Source organism: Mastomys coucha, chromosome X (genome assembly GCF_008632895.1).
Source record: "Mastomys coucha isolate ucsf_1 chromosome X, UCSF_Mcou_1, whole genome shotgun sequence".
In the NCBI taxonomy this organism is placed as follows: Eukaryota; Metazoa; Chordata; class Mammalia; order Rodentia; family Muridae; genus Mastomys; species Mastomys coucha.
The window spans coordinates 138941731-138951556 of record NC_045030.1 but is presented as its reverse complement, the minus strand read 5'-3'; the positions used below and the strand labels follow the sequence as shown (position 1 = coordinate 138951556).

The window sequence follows — 9826 nt, the reverse complement described above, 5'->3', positions numbered from 1 at the left end:
TTGAAAGTGGCAAGGATATGGAAGTAAGAGGAACATGGAAATTTCTGACCTTCTTACCCTTTGCTCATTTATTCTATTTCCTTCAATCTTCTCTAAAGATTATGCATGACTAAAAATAACTTGACTGACGCTGAGGAGCTTCAGCGTCTGGTGTTGGTGTTCCTAGTCTCATCCTTGCCATTAAGGAGTGCAGCGTGGGATCCTAGTTCGGGATTCACCCATATGCTTCAGAATGCCAGGTCTAAGTTGTAGATTTTATCAACACAAATTTCCTGAGGTGGAAGATGTAGTGATGGTGAATGTAAGATCCATTGCTGAAATGGGGGCCTATGTTAGCTTGTTGGAATATAATAACATTGAAGGCATGATCCTTCTTAGTGAATTATCCAGACGACATATCCGTTCTATAAACAAAGTGATCCGAATTGGCAGAAATGAATGTGTAGCTGTCATTAGAGTGGATAAAGAAAAAGGATACATAGATTTGTCAAAAAGAAGAGTTTCTCCAGAGGAAGCGATCAAATGTGAAGACAAATTCACAAAATCCAAAACTGTTTATAGCATTCTTCGCCATGTTGCTGAGGTATTAGAATATACCAAGGATGAGCAGCTTGAAAGCCTGTTCCAGAGGACTGCCTGGGTCTTTGATGACAAGTACAAGAGACCTGGATATGGTGCCTATGATGCCTTTAAGCATGCATGAAGATGAAAGAGAAGTACTCATTAACAATATCAATAGGCGTTTGACCCCGTTTGACCCCACAAACAGTCAAAGTTCGAGTAGATATTGAAGTAGGTTGCTATGGTTATGAAGGCATTGATGCTGTAAAAGAAGCCCTGAGGGCAGGTTTGAATTGTTCTACAGAAACCATGCCCATCAAGATTAATCTAATAGCTCGGCCCAGGTATGTGATGACAACAACAACCCTAGAGAGGACAGAAGGCCTCTCTGTCCTCAATCAGGCTATGGCAGTCATTAAAGAGAAGATTGAGGAGAAGAAGAGAGTGTTCAATGTTCAGATGGAGCCCAATGTGTTCCAGATACCGATGAGACTGAACTTGCAAGGCAGCTGGAATGGCTTGAGAGAGAAAATGCAGAAGTGGATGGAGATGATGATGCAGAAGAAATGGAAGCCAAAGCTGAAGATTAATGTTTTAGAAAACAGTCCAAATTAAGGAGTACGAAGCAGCCCTTCCTGGCTGTAAACCCTATTCTTGAAAGATTTCAGTATTGAAAACTTCAAAGCTGAATATTTTTATTTCCAAGTATTGAACAAGCCAGAATCTAAATGTCCTCCTTCATATCAGCTGTTTTCACATAGTGACTCTAACACCTCAAGCATTTTTTTTAAGGGAGTGGTTTGATTTGACCAGAGACAAATCTTAAACAGCAGTCTTAATACTGGGCTTGCAGTTTCCATTTCTGATGTCTCTGGATTGGCACCCTTATGGTTCAGAGATTTACCAAGGGCTCCAAAGACAAACAATCCCAATCTTTCTATATAAAATGTATTCAAGCAAACATCAAATAAATTTCTGAAATATTTTTAAAAAATAAATAAAAATAACTTGACTTTAATACAACTAAAATGTATGTATGTATATACATATATATATATATATATATATATATCAGAGCTTTGATTGTCATACAACTCAATGAATATGTTAAAACTACTGAATTTTATTTTAAATGAATCAGTTTTATGTTATATAATAACTATTATTTCCTACAAAAATCAACTAAGGCCTATAAAGAGGCATAAATTCCTCAAATAACCAAATTCACAAAGTCTAACAGGATAAGACTTCAAGGCTTTGGGAATGATTGTTACATTTTGGAAATGAATTTTCAGAGATACATAGGAGTAGAAGAAGCCACTACATGTAGTCATTGCAAGCTCATAATTGCCTAAACAGAACATAACTCCTCTTATAAAATAAAAGAACCTCTTTTGCTGTCTAATAAAGAAGATATTCCTCATTCTCACTTTCTATAATTTCCCCTGTAATCAGTGAATATATTCTCTGATTTATTTTTCCCTTGGCTACTCAATAAAACAACACAAATTTATTTTCTTATAATTTTTGAATCTATAGTTAGAGATCATTTTTTGTTGGCCAAAAGTCATGCTGATAGTTCTTGTTCCTTCCAGAGTGTCTGAAGAAGAATGTATGGTCTCATCTAACTGTTGGTGGTTTCTTGGAGTGTGACTTTGTTGCGTGTTTCAGTAGTTGTCCTGCTGTTTTTAAAATCTCTGTCTTCTTAAAATCTTATACATACAGTGCAATTGCATGCAGTTCCCTCCCAGATAATGGAGAACAATTATGTGAACTAATTCATTTATAAGCCTATTTGCAAAGTGTTAACTGTCCAAGACAGAATTCACAGATTCCAAAGATTATAAATTAATCATCTTTAAGAGCTACTATTTACTTCAAGGTACTATAGGTATGACTCTATGTGAGACTTCTAGAGTCAGGGGATATGGATCCTGAAGTGGCCACTTCCTGTAGCCAAGCAGGACTCCCAGAGGATGGATAAAGACGAAAAGCCACCCACAAAACCTTCTATCCAAAATGTGTGACCCAAATTGATACTTTTAATGAAACTGTTATGCTAGCAGAAAGCATAACTGTCTTCAGAGAGCTTCCACTCAGCAGTTAATAAAAAGAGATGTAGAGACTCATAGCCAAAGTTTAGATAGAGCTCAGGGAGTCTTGTGGAAGACTTTGGGGAAGAAATGAGGGACCAGAAGAGGAAAGGAACTCCACAGGAAGACCAACATTGTCAAGTAACCTGAATCCATAGGGCTCCCAAAGACTGAACCACCAACCAAAGAACAAGCATAGGCTGTACTTAGGCCCCATACACATTGGAATTGGATCAATAGCTTGGTCTTCATGTAGATCCCTCAACACCTAGAACGGGGACTGTCCCTGTATCTGTTGCCTGCCTGTGGAAACTGTTCAACTAGCTGGGCTGCCTTGTCTGGCCTCAGTGAGAGAGGATTCCCCTAGCCATGCAATACTTGATGTGTGGTGTGGGGAGAAGGGGAGGGAGCAATAGGAAGAGGATCTGTTTGAGGAGGTTCTGGAAGAAGGTATGCTGATATTGGGATATAAAGTGAATACATAAATACATTAATTTTAAAATGGGTAAAAGAAAGAACTATTTAACCTACAACAGAGTAATCTAATATATGGAACATAGATACACCCATAAAACACTTCCAAGAAACAAAATGAAATGATGATAAAGAGGAACTCAATTTATTATTTTATGTGATAATGCATTTTATGAGTTTTATTTATGAGTCATGATATTATTTTAAAAATAATTTTTTGTTTAACATTTTAGACAATGATCTAGAAGGCTATTTGGCTTCACCTAGTGTATCGATATAACTTGCAAAGGTAAATGAACCAGAACTGCACAGATGATCATTTCTTTTTTTGTTCTATAAAACGTGTGCTTTGCTGAACTGAAAATATTGGAAATTGTCCAAGATGAATTTTACATAATATGGAGTTATTATTGCAACTAGCATAGAAATTATTTTTGCTCCAATCCATATGCTATTAAGATAATACATTATAATGAAATAGATTGTTCAATTCCAATAAACATTTTCAGAATAAACAATATTATTGCCAATGCACCTGATGCTATCAATACCTCTCACCAAACACTAGAAATATATTTGCACTTGCACAAAACAACATTGAGACTATTTAGACTTTTCTGCAATAAGGATAATTTTAATTGAAATAATTTGCAGCAGGTTAAGTCATGGCTAGTTGAGATAAAAATTAGCGTTACTTCTATTTGAAATGTTATTTATATTTTCTAAGGTATTCTTACATACATTAATATTATTTGGACTTTAAAATTCTTTCATTTAATATGCAGACAAAAGTATAATTATTCTCATTATGTAGGAATTGTAAATGATTTTTCAAATTCATAAACAAATTTGAAGCAGAGTACAAAAAATAACTTTATTACCATCTTCTTTCTGTAACATAGAGCTCTATAAAATTTTGTAAAACTGACAGATTTCAGGATAAAGAAAATATTAGCAAAACATACTGCTTTAGATATGTATAAGGTATAAGGCCCCAAACATTGTAATTTCTGTGTAATGTTTATACTTAGAAATCCATCATGTGTGAAACTACTCTCTATTGCAGAACTAATTCACAAGTAGATAAATTCTGAATCTGTAAAAGTAAACATCTTTCTGAGGAAAACAACAAAAACCAAAAATAATAATATACCATATTCTTACAACTAGATTAACTACCTGGCTAATGATAGAGCTTTTCTATTAACTCAGAAATGAATGAATATATTTTTAATATTTTCAGCTTCTGTTTCAGTTTAATATGATTTTGTTTTCTTCACTGTGTTAAGTTCTCTTAGACTGTTAAAAGAGAAATCTTATGTTTTGAAAATAAATCCTGTTCCCTAGTTATTCAATAAAATATTAACTCTCTTGAATAGCAGTGGTGGTTTGAAAATGCTTAGCCTAGGGCATGGCACTATTTGGAGGTATGGCCTTGTTGAGTAGGTGTGGCCTTGTTGGAGGAAGTGTGTCACTGTATTCAATGGCTTTAAGACACTTGTCCTAGAGGCCTTCAGATGAAGATGTAGAACTCTCAGCTCTGACTGTACCATGCCTGCCTGGATGCTGCCATCTTCCTGCCTTGATGATAATGGACTGAATATCTGAATGTGTAAGCCAGCCCCAATTAAATAGTTTCCTTATAATAATTGCCTTGGTCGCATAAAGGCTTGGTGCCCCAGTGTAGAGGAATGCTAGGGTGGTGAGGGGGGGAATGGGTAGGTGGGTGGGGGAGCACCCTTATAGAAGCAGGGTTAGGGGGATGGGATAGGGGATTTATAGAGGGGAAACTAGCAAAGGGAGTAACATTTGAAATGTAAATAAATAAAATATACAATTAAAAATAATTGCCTTGGTCAAGGTGTCTGTTCACAACAGTAAAAAAAAAATAAAAAATAACCTTTACAGGGGAAACAAGGGTTATAATTACTCAACCATAAATCAGAGTTCCTATGTTTGCCTGAAGCATCCAGTGTTATCACAAGGGCCCCTTAAAGTGCCAAGAGTGTGAGAAGAGTTGTACTAGAATACATGAGGTTGAAGAAAAGTCAGAGTTATATTAAGTATGAGAAAGATGGTGTTTCTAAGTTGTTACTGGTATTACAAATGGTAAATAACATGTCAGGTGGTCAAGGTGCACGCCTTTAATCCCAGCACTCAGGAGGCAGAGGCAGGCAGATCTCTGAGATCAAGGCCAGCCTGGTCTACAGAGTGAGTTCTGGGACAGCCGGGGCTACACGGAGAAACCCTGTCTTGGAAAAACAAGGCAAATATCCAAAGTATGTAGAAACTGAAAGTGATTTTTCACGTGTGTGCAATTAAAGTGATGAGGACATTATTTCATAGCTGAATGGAGTTGTCATAATTGAGTGATATGCAGAAGTCTAGTGAATTCTTCTCTATGGTTTCTAGAACACAAATAGGCTTGTCTGCTGTGGATTGCTGTCTGTTTTTGTCTGCCCTATAGCCTCTGCCTGTACTCAGGTGAAATCTTAATTAGCTAGGTAAGACTAGAGCCTGTAATTGGGCAGTGAAAGGGAAGGCAGATCTAAAAGTTTTAGAGAAGGGACAGAGAGAAAGGGACAGAGAGGGGGAGGGGGAGGGAGGGAGGGAGACAGGGAGACAGGAGAGATAAGATGGTACTTGAAGGAGAGAATGATGAGTGGTCCTAGTAGCTATAAGTAACTGGTGATTTCTTAAGAGAGAAGATTGAATAATGCAGGACACAGTTGTCCAATCTAGGTGTGCAGCTTGTATCGATATCAATTGAGTTTTGAGTTCTTTGTGTGGGCATTTTGGGGGTTGTCTTAGTCAGAGTTTCTATTCCTGCACAAAATATGACCAAGAAGCAAGTTGGGAAGGAAAGGGTTTATTTAGCTTACTTCCACATGGCTGTTTATCACAAAGGAATTCAGGACTGGAACTCAAGCAGGTCAGGAAGCAGGAGCTGATGCAGAGGCCACTGAGGGATGTTACTTACTGGTTTGCTTCCCCTGGCTTGCTCAGTTTGCTGTCCTATAGAACCCAAGACTACCAGCCCAGGGATGGCACCACCCATAATAGGCCCTCCTATCTTGATCACTAATTGAGAAAATGCCTTACAGCTGGATCTCATGGAGGCATTTTCTCAACCGAAGCACCTTTCTCTGTGATAACTTGAACTTGTGTCAAGTTAACACACAAAACCAGCCAATACAGGGATTGAAGATTTACTGTTAGAAATCTAGCTGGTAAATTACAAGCCTCTGGAGTTTTCATTTTATGGGGCTAGGGGATCAGGGCGAGTGACAGCCATTCTGCAGGCTAGCCTCAGAAGGCATTTGACTTGGGAGTGTGGAGTGGTTTGCCAGCAGTTAACTGCAGGAACCAGGGCAGATCTCATCTTGTGACTCCCCGTAATTACGTGTTGCACTTGTCCAACTACTTTTAGGTTTTAGGTATCCTCTCGGTGGAACAAGTTTAAGTAACTGTTTCTGAACATTGTGCCTACAACCGCATGGCACTAGGAATCTCTATTGTTTTAAACACTGTTTTATGATAGGAGGAAAAACACTAACAGAGCTGATAGGCATGTATTGCTGAAGAGGGTTGTGGCTAGTTTTTTCTGTGCACTTATTTTTCTGATTCTGGTTCCAACTTGGCCTTTAGAGGAAAAGCTGCTATTTAACTTGTACAGTTACAAACTCTCATAGGTGCCTCTGATGAAAATAACATCAATATACATATATGCTCTTGCACTGCTCTATGTTAGGGGGGTTGATGGCCCTGTCTTTCTCCAGGGATCTCAGTCAGTGCAATTTGTCTGGCTCATTATGACTCATTACTTCTAAATTCCAGCACTATTACCAACTTTTCTCAATTAGGATAATTTTTCCATCAAGTGGTAAACTTAGGCAGAATGTCTCTGACTTGATATCTGATAGAAATACAGTTCATTATTAACATAGAATTATTGATTTGCCAGACAGAATACTTTAACTACCTACTTGCCTGGAGAAGTTTAAAATCTTGTGAACCAGATTCTACAACCATCCCTGTATCACACAAATTCTTTAGTTATGAACAAGTATGTTTATCAATGAATAAAAGTTGTAGAAATCTGAACATTCAAATGTAGTTTTGAGGTAGTATAGTCATTTTAATGTTTCATTCTATATACCTCCAGGTATTTTTAATGTCTTAATTTTTGTAATAAAAAATGGTTACATCTATAAAAGAAAAAAAACGATTCAAGGAAAAAGATTGTCTGAGGAAATATTAAAGCAAAAAGAAAATTTTCCTATAGAATACTCCATGGTGTTGAACATTACAGATAAGTAAAAATGCAGGACATTAAAGAAGAGGTTGGTGCTTTTCCCAGAAGCAATAAGTTGCCTAATAAAAAACTCGGTGCCAAGTGTAAGATACATCCCCTCAAGTTATTGATTAAAAGTGTTTCACACACACACACACACACACACACACACACACACACACACACATATACACTGTTCACAGGACATTGAAAATCAAGTTGATATTAACTAGAAAGATGCCTTCCTGCAAAATAGCACTTATACTACCAAATGGTGTTTATGTAGGCTGCTGGGATATGATAGTTTTTGATAATCTTAGCCACCTGAGAACCATGCAAACTACAGGAAATGAAAATACATCTCCATGTGTGCAGTAGTCACACAGATACTTCAGGGTTAACTATCTTAGGGTTTCTATTTCTGTGATGAAACACTGTGGTGTTTGGAATATGCTTGGCCCATAGGGAGTGGTACTGTTAACAGGTGTGGCATCCTAACATGGCTGCGATGGAAGGTATAGCCGGACACAGTTCCTACCCTTGGAGTAGAGCCAGCAGGGTTTAGTCCTCCACAAGTGTTGATGGTTATGACCCATGAGGTGAGGCTTGTTTGTATAATAATGTACATAATTTACTTTATGTTCCTTCTCAGGAGATGTTCTCCTTGCCAAGATTAATGACTCCATAATAATTAGAAGCTCCATGAGTCTAGGAAGCAAGGGCTGGTGAATGCGCTTAGCAAAATGGTGAATGCTGTGACCTTCAGGCCAGCTCTAAGGCTGTGTGAAAGAACTCTGAAAACATGAGATTAAGAATATATAATTTCTCAACTATGCAAAATGTAAGGGTGCACTATGAATTATATGAGGTGTATTACAGACTTAAAAAAAAAAAGAAGAGAAAAAAAGAAAACAGAGGCAGCTGCACTATGAGTCAGCTTGTCAGAAACGTATTGAGAAAAGAGATGAAGAGATCTAGGGATCTGGTGATCAAAGAGCAAAATACCACCCAGCTAGCTTATTGTCTGTGCTTGCGAAGGCAGCCAGATCTCTCAATTCATTTGCAATGTTAAAAACGTATGCTTGTTTTCTTCTTATTAGAATAAAGGAGCTAAGGTCATAAAATAGCATAAAATAGCCATGCTAGGATGCCACACCTGTTAGGATAATCAAAAGGGAACCTTGATGTGTAAACCTTGACATGTAAACCTTGATATGTAAAGACAAGACTGGTCTTTGGTCTAAAAAAGAGACTTGCATGTCAAATGAACACAGTTCTTCAAGATTTTTTTTTTCTAGTTGGCTTTTTAATTTTAACTTTGGTCAGAAAATTCAAGAACTTTTTGTAGCAGCTTTTCTGACTTTGGTTGGAAAACCAATGAGCTAACCAGACAGTTTTAGAATTTTTTCTAGCATGAGAAAGCTGTCTCTAGTAGAAAGCTATCTCTAGCAGACTACAGAACCAAGAGGTATTCACAGAGGGCTGCCTAGGGAGCCATCTCAAGCAGATTATAAAGATGGCAGCTTCTCCCCAGGATTGGAAGTTAACAGCTCCCAAACACCCCTTCCTCAGAAACCCCAGCCACGCAGAGGCTGGTCCTTTGCAGTCACTGTGGGGGAGGGATTTGGAGGTCTCCTCCTATGCTCAGGCACTACCCATTGTGGAAGAGAGTTTCCTGTTAGCTGCCTGAGGATGCTAGTCTTCTCCTGAATGACTGTGAATCAAGATGCAGAACTCTCAGCTCATTCTACAGGGCTTTGTCTGCCTGCATGCTGCCATTCTTCTGCTATGATGATAGTGTAAGCCAGCTCCAATTAACTGTCTTTATTTGAGTTCCCTTGGTCCTTGTGTCTCTTCACAGCAATGGAAACCATAACAAGGACAAACACCAAGACAAAATCAACTTGAAGAATACAGAAATTACAGATTTCAATTCCACATCACAGTCCATCACTGAGGGAAGTCAGGGCAGGAACTCAAAGAAGGCAAAAACCTAGGTACAGGTACTGAAGAAGAAACCATGGAGGAGGGCTGCTTATTGGCTTGCTTTCATGGCCTGTTCATACTGTTTTCTTACAGGATTTCCACCCCACTGGTGACACTTCCTACAGTGACACAGGCCCTCCCACATCAATTACTCATCAAGAAATACAGAATTCCTCTATTGCTGGTAGGACTGAAAACTTGAACAGCCACCCTGGAAATCAGTGTGGTGATTTCTCAGAAACTTAAAAATAGTTCTACCTATAGATCCAGCTATACTACTTCTGGGCATATATGCAAAAGATGCTCTACCACACTACTAGGACACATGTTCCACTATGTTCATAGTAGCTTTATTAGTAATAGCCAGAAACTGGAAAACAATGCACATGTCCCTCAAAAAAAGAATGGATGCAGAGAA

The 9826-nt window shown here is 38.0% G+C and overlaps 1 pseudogene; it reads left to right on the top strand.

Moving 5' to 3' along the window:
- Positions 1–224: 224 nt before the first annotated feature.
- Positions 225–1151, top strand: LOC116094967 (annotated as a pseudogene).
- Positions 1152–9826: the final 8675 nt, after the last annotated feature.